The following is a 17791-nucleotide window of genomic DNA, read 5'->3' on the forward strand; positions in this document are numbered from 1 at the left end:
AGCTGAGTGCTGGGATTGCAGATGTGTGCAACCACTTCAGCTTATGTGGTGCTGGGAATGGAACCCAGGGCTTTGTGCATGCTGGGCAGGCACTCTAATGTTTGAGCTACATCCCTAGTCTGGAGTTAGGGATCCTTAAACCACCCTGAGCCTGAAGTTGCAGTGATTCCGGAAGGGGACAATGGAGGTATTGCCCAGAAGCTCTGAAAATGCACCAGAACAAAAGCTTCATGCTAAGAGAAAAGATTTCCCTCTTAACAAGCTTCTTTCTCACGTGACTGAGGCAGAAGCCCCATTCAATTCTGTCAGGATTTGATGCTTTGATTTTAATCTGATGAGAGCAGGTCAACATTCGATCACTGCTGACCGTCATCACTCAACACCAGCACTTAACTGAGACTCAACACCCCAGGAGCTGTGCATTTGAGGTTTCTGCTATAGCCAAGTAGGGGTTATCTCACATATGCAGTCTCTCCAGGACCCCCCTCTCCAACCCCCAGAATTTGCAGAGGAAGTGGCAGTTGACTTATGAAATGTCTCCTTTCTCTCCAAGTGCACATTAAAAACTTCATTCAGCACTTAGTTAGAACTTTAGTGTGGGCAGATGTCTACAATCCTAAAACACACTTACCTCTATTTTTATGCTTCTTTTAAGAGTCTCCTGGGACCCATGGCTGCCATCTCCACATTACTGGCAACACCTAAAGAAACTTAGTCCCATGCACAAGTTTGGAACCCATTGACGTGTTAACGCTAAATAGCTGAACTTATCCCAAACAGTCATTTGGGGAGAAAGATAAAACTATAGCTCAGAGAAAGGACTTCCCTCATGTTGGTAGAAGGGGTGTGTGGGAGAACGGAGAATGGGCGCCCCATTTCTTCATGGGTTCTTAAGTGTGTTTGTTTTTGGCTCCAGCATCCATGTTGGGAGTCTCACAACTGCCTGTAGCTCTGGCTCCAGGGGATCTGAGGCTGCTCTTCTGGGCTTCACAGCATCAGCTTGCATGTTCATACATGTACACACAGATGCACACATACAAGTAACAAAGGAAATAGGTCTTAAAGAAAACATATCGGCCGATCAGACTGCACATCTTGAAGACTTTGGGAGCTCTGCTTTTAAATGCATTTTCACTCCTTATTTGTGTCCCCCCACCCCCCATATCCCGGTCCTTTGGGACTTTAGAAGTTCTGTATTTGAAACATCTGCCAGGAAAAACTTTCAAAGGCATTGAAACAGGAAAAGAAGTTATTAGTCAGTTTGTGGCTCAGCTAACGTCTCCAGTTTGTTTTCTACTATGTGGAGTTATTTTACTGTTTTGAAAGTTATAGAAGGCTGGGATGAAGGGTGGAGCTCAGTGGACAGAGTGCGTGTTAGCATACATGGAAGCCTTGAGCTTGGTCTCAGCACTGCATAAAAACTGGTGTGGTGGCACATGCCTGTAATGCCAACACTTGGAAGCTAGAGGTCGGAGGATCAGAAGTTCAAGGTCACCTTTGACTACATAACAAGTTCCAAGCCAGCCTAAGCAATATGTGACCCTGCTTTAACAAACATGGATGTGGCATGGGTCTTTAGCCTCAGGCTTGGATATCTTTGTTTCGCATGGACTTGAACTCTGAAGGTTGTGTTAGCCTCTTGATACATTTCTCTGTGTCTGGGACTTGGTCAAGAGCACAGACTTGGCTGGTAGGTCTCGCTGGCAAACAGAAAACCCATTTCTGGTTCCCAGCAAAGGCATCTTGAGCTAGATGAACATGTTCTCTGCACTGTGAGTTCTGTGAACAGGCAGGTTTGTGTATTGTTACTGTTGTGTTATTGAAGTCCTGCTGTATTAACATTCGTGGGACAACCTGTAGCAATGACTGATACTCTAGCCACACCAGTCACCAAGATTCATGGATTCTGCCAGGCTCCAGGTGCCGAGGCTGCAGAGTTGATGCATGGCGGCCCTTGGCAGAGCTCTGGTAGGAAGAGGTATTAACAGAATAGTATAGACTTGAGCCTGGATCCATGCTTGCCAAGGACTGAAGAACTGTCTTCTCTTTGCTCCACCCTCTGGGTTTCCCCTCAATTCAGAGTGATACCTCACTCCATGTTTTCAATATTCAAAATTAGCAGAGAAAGCATAAACTTTGGACTTGGCATCCTGTCATGTTCTCTATTCATTTTAAAATTATTTTTAAAATTCAACATATATTTAATTAGCACATAACATATACCAGCTCTTACTCATTATGGTTTGGATAAGAAGTAGCCCCCCACAAAGCTGGTAGAGCCAGCCATCGAGAAGTGACTGGATCTTGAGGGTTCTGACCTAATCAGTGTATTGGTCCACTGACAGATTCGTAGACTGACTACTGGGAGGTGGTTGAGATTGTGGAAGGTGGGGTCTCCCTGGAGAAAGTTGGCTGTTGAGTGTGTGACTTTGAAGGTTACTTCCTGTCCTCAGCCTCTTCCTCTTCCAGGCTCCTTTCTTCTCGCCACCATGAAGTGAATAGCCTTCTCCACCACAGACGCTCTACCATAAAGCTCTGCCCCACCACAAGCCCACTGTATTGGAGCTGGATGACCATGACTGAGTCTTGTGAAGCCATGAGCCCAGACCAATATTAGCTCCTTAAAGTGAGTTATCTCTGACGTTTTGTCACAGTGACAAATGAGGACTAATATATTCATTTAGACTATGTAGGGAAGGACTGAACGAAAGCATAAAGGTATAAAATCACTAATCCCATTATGAAAAGGCAGCCATGGTAAACATTTCCCATCAGTTCCAATCTTCACCTTATGAATGTGTATATTATATATTTGAGAGAGAACAGAGGATTGAGTCTCATTTGCTGAACTTCTTTCATTTGAACTATGAATATTTCCCTGTGATTTTAAATACTGCTTATTTTATACTTAATATTCCTGAATTTTGTTGATCTGGTATAAATGATTTATTTCTTCATTGAAATTCCTTCCAAGTGGGTGATCTCATAAATAATAATCAGGCTAACTCTCCTTTATTCAGGGATTTAATAAAACTTGTTTCAGGCCTGAAGATTAGTTCTCTAAGGTGGGGTTTCTTTATGAAAGTTCATACATGTTTCTTGTCCTTTTGGGATACTAGGCCAAATTATGTGCTCACTAACACAATGTAGAAATTCTATTCCCCTATTCTTGTTGTATGGGCAGCCTGAGAACCATCACTGTGTTGGAAAAACTTAAAAGCAAGAATGAAAAGGGCTTTCAAGTTGATTGTTTTCCTCCTTGAGGTACTCTGAGCCTTGGGAGGCAATGGGTCTGGAAGGCCCACCCACTCTCACCCATTGGCCTGTGTGGCCTGTCCCAATGCTGAGAAGGCACCTAGAGGGTGTCAGCTGAGGGTTGAGGACACTGCCTGCCCTGGAGATGACCCTTCTTGCCTGCCGCCTCTGGCTGCTTATCTTCCAGCCCACTGGATCCCCACTGACAGCTGCTCTTTAGTCCCCCTAGCTCCCAGGCACGGCCATCATCAGGCTCCTTGAGACGTGCAGCGTGCGAGAACTTCAGAAAGGCAGCGAAGGCAAGGGAGCCACACTGAGGGACACAGCCAGCAAGGTGAAGAGGGTCTGACGTCAGTGCCACATGTAGACGCCTGCACCTGCTTCATTTTGAGTCTGGGTGTATGACTTGGCCTAACCGTCTGCGACGGCTTCTCGGATTCTGCGTTCGCCAGTGGGATTCTGTTGCTTGTTTTTCTAGGCCTTCAAACGGTTGGTAATTGGTGTCACCCGTATTATATTTATTCCATGTAAATGCTGAGCTAAGCATGAAGCCTCACACAGTATTAAGAGGATAGTCAGCAGAAATCCATGTGAGCTTTGCTTGGCAGATTCTGTAGAATCTTACTGTTCTCGACTTTTTTTTGTAGGCCACAGTTTTGACAAGCTATGGTTGCAAAGGATATTTTCTGGGAAGTTCATCTTATTATGGAAACTTTCCACACAGAACTATTTCTTGGGATTCTTTTTAAATTAGAAAAATTTAGAGCTAACTTCTTTAACATATTTTCTGAGGTGCAAAAAATAGCTTGTTAGTTTGGGAAATTTGTGTGTCATTACAGATAGAATTGAATTTTGGTAACTAACCAAATGACCTCCTAAGAAATTGCTGAGTGTTTGGTAAATTTGTAGAGTTTAAACCTCATTCTTTCTCTGAGAAGGCAGAGACATCTTTCATCTCTCTCTCATCCTCCATTCTCTGTCATCCCCCTGTCTCCAGTACCACCAGATCACCACTATAGATCTTTGTTATAAAAGGATGAAATGGGCCAATGCTACTTAAAAAATATACTTCAAATAGGTTTTCAAATGAAATCAGAAACAAAACCTTATTTTGACAAAAGTCTTTTTACCTTTGATCTTTAGCAATAATTGAATTAATTCATTTTTTTGTTTTTGAAGACCTGAAAAAATAAAAGGTCAGGAAAAAATAAACCCAAGGATATTTGATTTCAGGGTCCCAGTAGTTACCTAGATTAAATGTTTTTATTTTTATAGGTGTGGGAACAGGTTTCATGGTTTGGGAAATTGTTGTGGAATATTATTTTAACTAGGCAAAGATGTGTTGCATTTGTTATGCTGAGGAATATTACTTTAACTGTGTAAAGGTGTGTTACTTTTGTTTATACTGCATTTGTTTAATTATGTAAAGATGTGTTGCATTTGTTTCCCCTTGCCTGCCTAAGGCTCCTGATTGGTCTAGTAAAGGGCTGAACGTCCAATAGCTAGGCAGAGAAAGAATAGGCGGGGCTAGCAGGCAGAGAGAATAAATAAGAGAGAGAAATCTAGGCTTGAGAAAGAGAAGGAAGAATGAGAGAAGGTGGAGGGGAGATCGAGAGACATGCTCGGGGCCAGAAGCCAGGCAGCCTCCAGCCGGCCAGACATGAGAAGCAGTGAAAGGAAGATATACAGAAGAAAAGAAAGGTAAAAAGCCCTGAGGCAAAAGGTAGATAAAGAGAAACAGGTTAATTTAAGTTAAAAGAGCTAGCCAGAAATGAGCCTAAGCTAGGCCAAGCATTTAAAACTAATAATACGTCTCTGTGTCAAGATTTGGGAGGTGGTTGATGCCCAAAAGAAAAAGCCTGGTACAGGGAATTCCACAATTAAGAACAAAGATGTTTTCACTCACACAAAACAAACATTACAGGTTCATCTAGAGCAGTGGTTCTCAACCTTCTTAAAGCTGCGACCCTTTAACACAGTTCCTCATGTTGTGGTGACCCCCAACCATAAAATTATTTTTGTTGCTACTACATAACTGTAATTTTTCTATTATGAATTGTAATGTAAATATCTGATATGCAGGATATCTAAAATGCAACCCCAAAAGGGTTACAACCCATAGGCTGAGAACCACTGCTTTAGACTCTAACAAAGTCCCAAGGAAGCTTTTCCAGAATTTTCTTGGTGAACGCTAAGTGCATCCTCTTTGGTCTGTCACTCACAGCTTTATGGCTTGAGATTTGTTTTTCAGTCATTCTGGGATGAGAAGGCAGCACACACAATCAAATATCATTCATTAAAAAAATCTCATTTAGATGTGTACATGTTAAATGCGATCATTTAAAGAAACATTTGTAAAGGTTCTTTCTCTTTGCTTGGTACTGCTGAACCCAAGGCCTCAGACATGGTAGGGAAGTGTTCCACTACCCAGCTACATTCTCAGCTAGGTCTTGCTTTGTAGCCTAGGCTGGGCTTGAACCCCCACTTCTCTAGCTCAAGCCCTGCCCTTCCCACAGTTGTTGGGACCCTGGCTAAGGAATTATTCCTCACAACACACATATTGTGCAGATCCCTCAGTTCCCGAAGTGGGTTTGAGAGACTGGGCTCTGATTTCCCCAAGGGCTTCTTGAAAGAAGGGTCTTCACAGGTGCAGCAGATGCTGCGAATTGATTTTCCCCGTTGCTACTGTTCTAGCTGAGAGAAGAGCATGGATCAATCTCAGACAAGTGCTTTTACTGAAAATGCTTGAGATCAGATAATTACGGCAACAAATCCACTTTAGAGCAGCGATTCCTGATACAAATATGAAGAGAACCACAATCTTTTTTAAAAAATTAGTTTTGAGAACTTCACACATGAGCCCTACATTTATGACACTTCTGCCTTCCCTCCACACCCTTGTCCCCCAACTCTCTCCTGAATCCATAGCCTCTTTAATTATTATAGCTGTCTGTCTGTCTCTCTCTGTGTGCGTGTATACATATAAATGTATATATAATCTACTGAGTCCATTAAATAATTGGGCTTAGGCTTGGAGGCAAAGCCACAAAAATAATTTTAAGTGTTCAGTGATTGATGGATTCATTAAGGAAGGGAGATGACAGTATTTCCAGGCCTTCACATTGAAAACTTCCATTCTGTAGGTGTGCCGCTTTGAGAAGAATGTAGGAAAATTCGCATTAACCATTCGGTTAACAGCTGCTGATTTTTCCCACACAAGCCTGTATCCGAGGTCATCTTTCTCCTCCTCACCCCCACATTTCTGTCAGCAGCACTCTGCTTCCCTCCCCAAACTGGTCCTCATTGTTCATGTCTGCTCCTTGAGACGCCAGGAAGCCTTGGACTCCCTCCTCCCTCCTTGGACGTTTGCCTCCTCCCTTGCTAACCTGTAGGCTTTGCTATGCTCAGCGGGAAGCCATGCTTTCCTATCTAGACCTGAGCCCTCAGTGTGTGACCTCACAGCTATCTCCAACCACTGTCTGAGGAGAGAGTTCCAGTACACAGAGAGGAGCCATGAAGAAAGATGGGGGCGGAGGGAGCCCTGGTGTTCTGTGCATCCCCAACCCCACTGATTTTGGAGTCAACATCAAACTTGTGTTTTTGGGTTGCATTACATGCACCATTGTGGTCTCCTTTGCATCAAAGTGAGTTTAAATGCCTGTTTGTCTTCTGAAAAAAGGATTCTGATTTATCATAGTACTCTAGAATAACAGCAACCTTGAGAATCACGTACACACAAGACAACATTTGACAGACAACATATAGGCAACATCTGAAACTTGTGGTGTTGGGAGACAGAATGGGTGCTTAGTTCAGGACAGCACGGTTCTTTTTGTGATTTCTTTTTCCTGTGTAGTTAGATTTTGGGAAACATGGTTTCATGAAGGTCTGTCTGTTCAGATGCATGCAATGACTATATGTTATGCTTGTGTCTGGACTAACAGGGAACAGCATGTCATGAGGGGTATGCATGCTTTCAAGGGCATGCAGAATCTTTGAGGAAACAAAGCCTTCCTTCAAACCTCTTCCTCTTGACTGACCTTAGCAGCTTAAGCAGCTGGGAGGGACCAGTGTCTCTCAGCTCCTTTCTTTCCATCCATGGATTAAGACAGGATCCTTTTCTAGTTATGCCTGTTAAGACAAAATTTGGAGTAGCAGAAAGGGGACAGATTGGAGCAATGGTAGGAAGGGGAAGCCCTGTGCTTTCCAAAGACTGTTAATGATATCTGAGAGTTGTTTCCAGTATTCAAGAAATCCTAAAGCTAATTCTCAGTAAGGTCAGTGTGTTTGGCCAGAAAAACACGCTAGAACATGAGGGTGCATGGGGGAGATAACAAAAGCCTTTGGGAAAAAGCTTAGAGCTCTAACCAGCCGACCTCCGGTGACACACTCTTCCCTGTTAAGCTGATTTAATTAGAGCCACAAGGCCATGAGGCAGTCGGGGACTGATGACAGACACCGTGGAGTTTCTTTAGATAAAAGTGTTCTTTTTGGTTCAAAGCATTCTTTTTCAGTGCTGATCTTTATAAGGCTAGTTGAAGTAATTAATGAGGATGTAAAAACCCATCAGACACATTCATCTTCGCTTTCAAAACTGCTTAGGCTGGCTTACCCCAATGTTTCTGCCCCTGGGAGAAGGTTGGGAAGAACGGGACTTAACAATCCATGTCACAGGTCTCCCTGTGTCCCTTCCCACTCCTGCCATGCTGTACCCATAGCTATTTAATATCTTGTTCTTCCTGTCTTCATGGAAGGCTGACCTGATGAGCTCTGTGCTGTAGACAGCTACCAGATGATGTCAGATACGGGGCTGCTGGGGTAGTAATGGCAGAAATGTCAGGGCAGAGAAGTTTGTCATATGGCTAGAACAGATCGGGATCTGGAAAAGGGTAGGCTTGTGGGCATGATTGACTGGTTGGTGGGCAGTGGCCTTGAGCAGCGGGGATTATGTGAGAATTGGGCAGGCCAAGAGCAGGGCTGTTGATTGACATGGAAACTAATTCCTATAATGAGGGTTCATTCAGTACATGTTGGAAAAGTAGAGGACTGCTAGGCAGCTGGTATGGAGGATGGAGGGAGGCAATGGCCAGTAGAAACAGAGTCAGCGATGGAAGACTGTTTCATTAGGTGGTGACCATCATTTAATCCATCGGCTAGCATCCTGAATAGCAAGTATAGGAGCTTGAAGTCCCAAGCACACATTAGCACAATTTAGCTGTGGCCAGCCTCCACCTACTGAAGCATTCTTGACAGTTTGTCTACATCATATATGTTGTAGGGTGGATATCATAAGGCAAACATAGTATCTTTTTGAGTCCTCAAGCTAATTGTTTTCAGTCCCCATGGTCAAGTGATACTTTACTCATAGAAAGACTTGTGACATTTTCTGGTCCAAATCTGACATCAAGAACAGAACTGTCTAGAAACTGCAGTAGCTTGAATGGTGCAGTATAGAAAAGCTGGCAGTACTGTTCCAGTGAAGGATGACTGACATGCAAAGGACATACATGGACTGCGGTGTTTCTCAAAGGATGGGCCTCCCAGTGGCTTACATTAGAATCATCTGCCTGTGTGTCCTCAAAGGTATATTTTGAAGTCCAATCCCAAACAAAGGCTCAGGAACGTGAGTTAAAGAAATTATCATCTTCAGATGAATCTGACTTATATTACAACGAGAAAATCTCTACTCTGGAAAATGACTGCATTTTCAATAAAGCAGGTTTCTTTATTTTTAAAAATATTGCCATTCGTGGGGCTAGAGAGTTGGTACAGCAGTTGCGAGTGTGAGCTGCCTTCCAGAGGGCCCAAGTTCAGTTCTGGCAGTCGCATTAGGACTGCTTACGACTGCCTGGAACTTCGGCTCCAGCGGATCTGACGCCCTCTTCTAGACTCACTGGTACCTCCACATATGTGTGAATACCTCCATCTGTACATATAATTAAATTGACTTGCTCTTAACTGGCCTCCCCTCTTTTGTTCAAGATGCTTCAATACAGAGGTTCTCAACCTGTGGTTCACGGCCCCCTTGGTGGGGTCTCATATCAGATCTCCTGCATATTAGATATTTACATTACAATTCATAACAGGAGCAAAACTGCAGTTATAAAGTAGCAATGAAATAATTTTATGGTCGGGGTCACCACACATGAGGAACTGTTTTAAAGGGTCGCAGCATCAGGAAGGGTGAGAACCACTGCATCTAATATCTTTCATGGACCTCTGTTAGGAATCCCCAAGCCCTCATTGTGTCTTCATGTGACTTCCAGAGCTGTCCTTGTTTGCAGATCATGCCCTTAAATTATAAACACACATGATTATTAATGTTTGTAGATGAGACTTGAGGAACACTCCTTAGCCAGAACTTCAGGCCTCTCCATCTGACACTTGCCCCTGGATTCCTTCAAACTTCTGATTAAAACCAGAACATCAGCCGGGCGGTGGTGGCACACGCCTTTAATCCCAGCCCTCAGGAGGCAGAGGCAGGCGGATCTCTGTGAGTTCGAGGCCAGCCTGGTCTCCAAAGCGAGTTCCAGGAAAGGTGCAAAGCTACACAGAGAAACCCTGTCTCGAAAAACAAAAAAACAAAAACAAACAAAAAAACCAGAACATCAACTGAGCCTGATGACAGGCTAGTGTCTTTCTTGTTGCTGCCTTAAAAAGAAAAAATCAGTCTCTGTTAATTATTCACAGCAATTATTTTGTATTTTAAGTTTCTGGGAATATCTGTCCTGGTGTGGAAAGTTTTATCTCCAGTAACAGCAAATTGCAGACCTTTTGATAATTGGTTACTTTGGTTTCTGTTTGTGTGACATCACCATAGCAACTGTCCAGCATCTCTAGTACACCCAACAGCAATGTTTATTGTGTTTGATTTACACAGCAGGAATTATGTAAACTTGGCAATGATCTTAGTTTAGGGATTTTTTCCCCGTATTTTCCTCAGTATTTTATTCTATTGAAAAATTGCAAAATGTATTTCTTTTTATATATTGGAGCTATGCCAGGGGCCAGCTTTATTCTGGTGGAACAGAAGTTACACACCTGTTCTTTCTTGCACATAAAATAAAAATAGATATCCTCTCAGTTTGAGAGTTTACCTTGTGGCCTGTGATATAGCTTACTGGTAGAGTGCTTTTTTTTAATCTCTGCAATTCTTTATTAAAAAACACTGCTATACGCATAGAGACTGAGAACAGGGTTAAAGACGAGCAACAGGGACTGGGACTGTGACGTTAGAACTTAGCATACTGGTGCTTTTTAGGGACAATGTTGATATCCAAATGACAGAACCAAGGTCAAAGCAAAGTTCCAGGGCACCCTCAAAGGCATCTGCAAAGAAGTGAATGCTAACAGGTTTAGAATAGGCACAGACAGCTGAAATGAGAGACACTACATGATTTCCAGGATGTTCTTTCCGTGCTCTGTCTGTCCTAACAGGAAGTTACAGGGAGTTCACATCCTTAATTTGACACTCTCAGATAGTAAAGTCGTCCTATGGACTAAATATTAACTTTCAGACAACCTCCTAAATGGGTTTACATTGTGGAAAAGAGGGCTCCCTTAAAAAAAAGGAAAATAAGAACAACAAAAAATAAAAACAAAAACCCTCCCCCGCAAAAAAACTGAAGCAGAACTCAGAGTTCTTTTGAACCATTCCCAATAAAAATGAAATGAAAAATAAATATAAAACAAAGCTAAAAAAATATGCATTACCTGACACCAACTGTTTTCTAGCTAACAATATTTACTCATCATGGGTAGAGTGCTTTTTGAGCAGCTGTGGGGTCCAAGGGCCACTCCCGAGCATTGCCCTGGAAAAGAGTGTAAAGACTAAAGCTTGCTTTATGGAAGGGAAGATGTCTGCCATCACAGTTCTACCATCACCAAGAGGTCATGTTAAATACCCCCACAGACAGCTGCCAGGACAGCCTTCCAAATAGTTCCATGATCATGTGTCCATGTGACTTTGAGTCTGGCAAACACATTACCAGTGCCCGAGGAAGTGAAGTAAGGGACTCATAAAAACAGGCATCTTTGTGCATGTCTCCACGAGGTCCATTTCAGAAAAGAGGCAGGTCGTGCTGAACCTTTCCGAGGCATCTGAGGGGGGTTTCATAATTACAAAAGGTTGTCTACTGACTGCCTCAATAATTAACCTGAACCTCTGATCTCCCTTAGAGCAGGTCTCAACATATTTCATGTTTAGTTTCCATAACTCTTTTTTTTGCATGAGATCTATGTAGGTATTAACTGGGGGCATAGTGTCCTTCTTGTTTCTTGCTCTGAGAAACTTCAGAGTAGAGGAAGTCATGGGTCTGCTAGATTGTGCCACCATCTGAATTAAATGCCCTAAGCATGACACAGCATTTCAAGGACTGACTGAATTCCAAGCTCCTAAAATAGAGATCTTAAGACGTGTTTTGATCCTGTTGAATGCTGGTCTTCCACTGAAGGCTTAGAAAGGACCTGAAGCTCAGAGCCCTCTTCTCCCTTGGACTGGCTGTCCTCTGTTGGAATGTCTCAATTGTGCTGCATATGGAAGTTGTTTTCAGAGGTCACTGAAAAAGGCAGCTCAGTTTGATGAACTTGGACATAAAGGTTTTGTAGGACATGGCAGTGAGCCAGGAGATTCTGCACCTGGCTCTTCTGCACTGTGCAAGTGGCTTTGCGTGTTAACTGACCTCAGACACCTCCCTAGGCATCACTGTTCCCCTTTGCCTGTTGATTTTTAAATTTTAATTTAATCTTATAAGGTGTGTCTTTGTCACTGTTCTTCCGCTGTGAAGAGACGCCAGACCAAGGCAACTCTTATAAACGAAAGCATTTAGTCTCTTGCTGCAGCAACCTCAGTGGGAGCACCTGGAGTGTGAGCTTGGAGTGAGATTTCACAGGTTGTAAGAAAATGGCAGACAAACTGGACATGGGGGATATCGACAGCTTTGATAAGGTGAAGCTGAAGAAAACCAAGAAGCAGGAGAAACACCCTGCCCGAGCAAAGAGACCATTGAACAGGAAAAGAAAAGTAAAATTTCCTAAAAACCTGGACTGGAGGATTTCCCCACCCAACTCCACTCTGTCATCTCCAAGACCACCTTTTGATGTAGAGGAAAAGTCACCTGCAAGATGGATACAAGCCACCCCAATGTGTATGGGTGTTTTGCTTGTATGTGTATCACATGCATGCTTGGTGTCTGTGAGAAGGTATTGGATCCCCTGGAACTAGAATGACAGAATGCCACCATGTGGCTGCTGGGGACCAGACCCAGGTCATCTGCAAAAGCAACATGTACTTTTAACAACTGAGCTCTCTCTCTAGCCTCATTATTCATTGTGATAGTTTGAATAGCCCCATGGGCTTAAATAGTTTGATGTTTGTTCTCTAGTTAGTAGAAATGTTTGGGAAGGATTAGGAGATATGATCTTGTTGGAGGCAACGTGGCCTTATTGGAGTGGTGTATCGCTGGGGGTGGGCCTTGAGGTTTCAAAAGCCCATGTCAGACCTAGTGTCTCTCTCTCTCTCTGCCTGTTACCTGTGGATCAGGATGTAAAGCTCCCAGTTACTGCGCCATGGCCATGCCTGTCTGCTTCCTGCCATGATGTCATAGACCAACCCTCTAAAACTGTAAGCAAGTCTCCAATTAAATGTTTATGTTGGTTTTTTTTTCTTTTTTTCTTTTTTCTTTTTTTGGGAAGAGTTTCCTTGGTCATGGTGTCTCTCCACAGCAATAGGACAGTAACTAAGACACCCAAGTTCTTGACCTAGTAAGAAGTCCTCACTTGAAGCTTCTCATGTTCTTCTTCAACTGGTAGCTGAGGAATCATCATAGCCTTTAGAGTGGCAGAACATGCTTGAGCTCATGTAGCTAGGCAGAGGGTAGGAACTTATAGATACCCTTAGAACATCCATTGATGAGTAAGGAAACACACCTTCCTTCAGGTCACTTTCCAGGGTATCATCAAAGACAACCTTGGCTCGTGAGCTTAGGATGGGAGACGCCTCTGCAGATAAGTTAAAAAAATTGGTCTCCATTGAAAAATGGGGAGAGATGTGTTGGCCAGTCTCCCCAGACTAAGGGGTTGGCAAAAATATTTTAGCATTTCCATAGAGCTTTTCACGAATGAGGTGGTACTGAATGCTTTCTGTGGATGAGCTGATGCAGTCACCTGGCAGATGTGTTATGCAATGATCCCATTCTTATTTTATAGCAGAAAGCAAAACAGAAAGGAAGCTCTCAGCCAGAGAGGGAAGCAGCATTGCCTGGCAGAGAAATACTCCACGTGGTGGGATTCAAGCTTCACTTTCCCAGTGACTCGGCTTAGTAATTTGTGTATTTCAAGAAAAAAAATAAATTTTAAATGTATTCTCTTAACAGCGTTTTGATGCCAGATGTCACAAGATTTTTCCTTTAGCTCCTAATAATGGTGACTTAATTTCATTTCTTTCTTTGAATTTATCCTAAAGATTTGCTATTTTGACCAATCTCTTCCAAAATGGAGCTTTTGTCTTGGTTTATTTCTGTCTTTCCTACTGCATTGACTTTTGTTTTAACTTCGTTCATTGCAGCACTTACTTTGGATTCTGTTTGCTTCTGTTTTTCTGTGTCATTAGCTTAGATCTTATTTCTTAGGACATATACCTAAAGCCACGGACTCACTTTAACCACCAGTTTACCCGGATATCATTAATTTTGATATTTTTTCATTTGAATCCATTTCAGATTATTTCTAATTCCTTCTCAAGTTATTTTTAAACTGATGGGCATTATTTTAGATGTTCTTAATGGAACATTTTTTTTTGGTATTCTGCTTTATCTCCTACTGAGTTATTAATTATCTCTCTTTGGCAATTTTTAGTTCTTGCCATAAGTTTAAAATGTTCACAGTTTTCACAGTTTGCTGAGAAAAAAATTAAAATAATATTCTATCATTTCATGTATTAGTATTCGTGAGAATACAGTTTCATTTCTCCTCTTTTTTTAAATAAAATTTTAAGTATCTTATAAACTCTCTTAGGCAGTAATTTTTGCTTTACATAGCCAATTGTCTTCTAAAGAAATTTTAAAAGAGATAATGTGGTTAACATGTAAGTGACATGGTAATCATAGAAATGCCCATTAATAAAATTTTGTGTTTCCTAGAGAACTCCTTCAATACTACTTGTAACTTCATGTGTGCTGGTGAAAGACTATCCTTGCTCTCATTTTCTGGGCAATGCCTTTGTCTTCATGCTCACGCACATTTTTGTTTATGGACATAAGTGTCTGACTGTCCCTTCTTTTGTTAGTGCCATCACAAGGTTTCATTGTCTTTGTGCTTGAATAGTTTTTGAGATGTCTGGCCAGTGTGCCGCACACTCCGGTTTTCTCTTCATATTGCACACACCCTTTGTTTTCTCTCAGTGTGTTTCATTCTGTTCTTGTGATTTTTTTTTTTTGGGTGGGTTGATTTTAAAAAGAGAGAGTAAGTGTGTGTGTGTGTGTGTGTGTGTGTGTGTGTGTGTGTGTGTGTGTGTTGTGGTGTGAAGGTGGCACAGTGAGCACCGCTGTTGAGAGCGTTCCCACTCTTGTGATGAGGACTGAGCTCTAACGCAATCTGAAAGTACTTTTCTCCTTCTTGTCAGTGGTTGGTTCAGAAGTGGACATGTGACTCTGAGATGTTTATGGTGGCTTCTGGGAAACTTGGCTTCTTCACAGGGCCTCAAGAGAACTGCATCTCTCTTCCCTTCATGCACAAATCAGAAACGTGTGGCCGTGGCTTGCTACTACTGACCCAGAGCCATGAGGGACCCAGGTTAGGAGTGTGCTGCACACAGCGGCAGAGAAAGAGAAAGCCTGTGAGTCTCAGGGGTGGGAGTGAAATACCCGATCATCCAGTCCTGAACCTCGTTCTACGAGGGACCTCTGCTTTAGTTAGTTAGGCCTTAGCAATTACATAAACTGATTTGATTTGTCCCTACATCCCATTTTGACCAAAAAAAAAAAAAAAAAACCCATTTAATTGGAGACCAGAATTTGACAAAGAATTCCCAGGTTTTTACTTTCAATTTAACATCGGCTAGCAATGGACCAAAGCCTAAGAAGTAGCTAGAAGATGTCTGCCGCTCAGTTAAGGAGTTTCTCTTGGAACAAATGAAAAGGAACTATTTTTTCTTTGGCTGTACTGGAGTTAAATACAGAGCTTTATGTGTGTTAGGCATGTGCTCGACCATTAAGCCACATCTCCAGCCCAAGAGATCGTATTGTGACATAGTTATAAAGGCAAGAAGATGTTGGACTCAATGTGGACTCCAGGGAAATGGCTTTCAGTCAAACGGATGTTTCCATAAGTTGTGAGAATAAGTGGACATTGGAGGTGGATCGGAGGACATTTGGAGGCTGGTGAACACATTAGAAACTGCTGTTTGGAATGAGAAAGGAGCCAGGGAAAGACTAGGTGTCTTAGTTTCGTCTCCCGTTGCTATGATAAAATACTCTGGCAAAAACAGCTTATGGGGAACATGTTTCTCAGTTCAAGGCTACCGTCCATCATGTTTTGGAGAAGCCAGGACAGCAGTAGCCTGAGGCAGCTAGTCAGGAAAGGAGCAGAGGGCAAGGGATGAATGCATGCTCTCAGTTCCTGCTCTCCTTTTCACTAGGTCCAGATCCCAGGCCCCCTTCCCCTGCCCATTAAGGTGAGTATTCTCACACCAATCAGTGTAATCTGGATGATCTCCCACAGGCATGCCCAGAGGCAATTCTAGATTCTGTCATAATGACAATTAATACTGTCACACCAGTGCTGAGTGCACAGAGCAGCAGTTGACACTTGAGACCATAAGTATAGCTGAGCTGATTAGTTTCTTTGTGGAGTTCTCTCCATCAGGGTTGGGCAGGTGAATAGCAGCCGAGTGGGAGGACAGTGGGATTACTTCAAATATGGGAACAGAGGAGATGTCACAGAAACACCACATCAGAGAGAATGGACAGGTCTAAGAATAGTGGTGGTCATTATTTTAATAAGGATGACTAGTATTCTTTGACATTTCAACCTCCAACTTAAAAGAAAAAAAAATCTCTGATTGGGATGCTGTGTTTGTGCGGCTGGTCATTAATCCTAGATTGCAGGTGAGGAAGTAGAGTGTTGCAGGATATATGATCACACTGTGAACCCCCGAGTTAGCCTTTACATTAATTACATAAAACTAAGCTTTGGTCAGGAGGCAGAGCCAGCAACTAGTTGACAGAAAGTAATCAGAGTCAGAGGGAGTCTGGGAAATGGATAGATGCACAGGAAGTAGTAGGGAGGGACTTTGAGTCAGCTCTTTTGCTCCTCAACCTCTCTGAGCTGGCAGGTTTTCACCCCAGCCTCTGAATGATAGAAATTTAGTTAAAAACTACATTTGGTGGGAGCGGGGGCAGGAGGCAGATCCAGCGGGATGATGAAGTCCTGCTGGGCGGTTTCCTGAGAAGCAGGCCAGCCATTACTGGCTGAAACAGCAGGAGATTCAGGTGTAGCCATGGCGCCAGTAGAAAAAACGGCATTAGAGGTTCAGGAAACACACACACACATTCTGCCTGCCATTCATTTATTGATTTTTCTCATGTTTTAAAACTTAGTAAGTTTGTTTGTATGTCAGAGTCTACCCAAGGCACTGAGGCTAGAGAGCAGTGAGCAGAGGCTCCCGTTGGAGTGAGATCAGATTCCCACCAAGGAGAGTGGATTCCATCTGGAGACATCTGATCCTTCTGAAGTATTTTATGAAGAGTGTCATGAACCTGTCGCTGGCAGTGTGGAAGATGAGCTTTGTGGAGGAATATTCACCCTGTGGCAGTGGTCTACTTGAGACAGGGAAACCATGATGGAGATCTGGGTAGTCTTATAGGAAGTGATGGATGTGGTGTAAAAGGGGAGGGTATTGAGAGCTGTGTAAAGAGCATTGAGTGGAATTGGCAATGAGGAGAAGGCAGTGAGGGAGAGGGATGAGGTAGGAGGGCTCTTGTGAAGTGAATTACACAGTTAATAAAGTCAGGTGATGGGGGCAATTTGGGAACTTGCAATTAGCTGCAAGCTCCTTGAGTTATTCCACAATTAATACCATGGAGGAATCATCATTCTGAGCTTCTCTTCCAAGAATAATTGAGAAATGCAGAGGAGAATCAGCTTGGAGCCTGCGGCTCTCAGTGGCTGCTCCGAGTCATCAGCCCATCTGCTCAGGAAGGGCTTCAGCTCTGCAAAGTCCTGCTGGGTCTTCTAGAAAGTCTCCTAGACCACCTCATCACTTATTATCTGAGAGGGCTTCTCCAAATTTCTCAAACCACTCTTATCACTTCCTATCCCACGAAGTTCCTTGGTTTTTCCTTCCCTAGGATTCCTAACTTAAAAAAAAAAAATCTCTAATCAAAGAATCTTGCAGTCCATGGTAGCCAGAAGAGGGAGTTAGGTTTCCTAGAACTGGACTTGCGATGACTGAACCTGCATGTGGGTGCTGGGACTCGAACCTAGGTTCTCTGGAAAAGCAGCCATGTCCTTAACCACTGCACTGTTTCTCCATTACCTA

General features: G+C 42.9%; 1 long non-coding RNA gene and 1 pseudogene across 1 annotated transcript in view; both read left to right on the forward strand.

Annotated features, from left to right (window-relative positions):
- The window catches only part of LOC128095436 (uncharacterized), a 144103-nt gene that overhangs the window by 17826 nt on the left and 108486 nt on the right, over nt 1-17791 (forward strand). The gene's annotated exons all lie outside the window — the stretch shown is intronic.
- Nucleotides 12158-12291, forward strand: LOC128095422 (thymosin beta-10-like; annotated as a pseudogene).

This window comes from Peromyscus californicus, unplaced genomic scaffold (genome assembly GCF_007827085.1).
Source record: "Peromyscus californicus insignis strain IS unplaced genomic scaffold, ASM782708v3 Scaffold_11__1_contigs__length_118956290, whole genome shotgun sequence".
Taxonomy (NCBI): domain Eukaryota; kingdom Metazoa; phylum Chordata; class Mammalia; order Rodentia; family Cricetidae; genus Peromyscus; species Peromyscus californicus.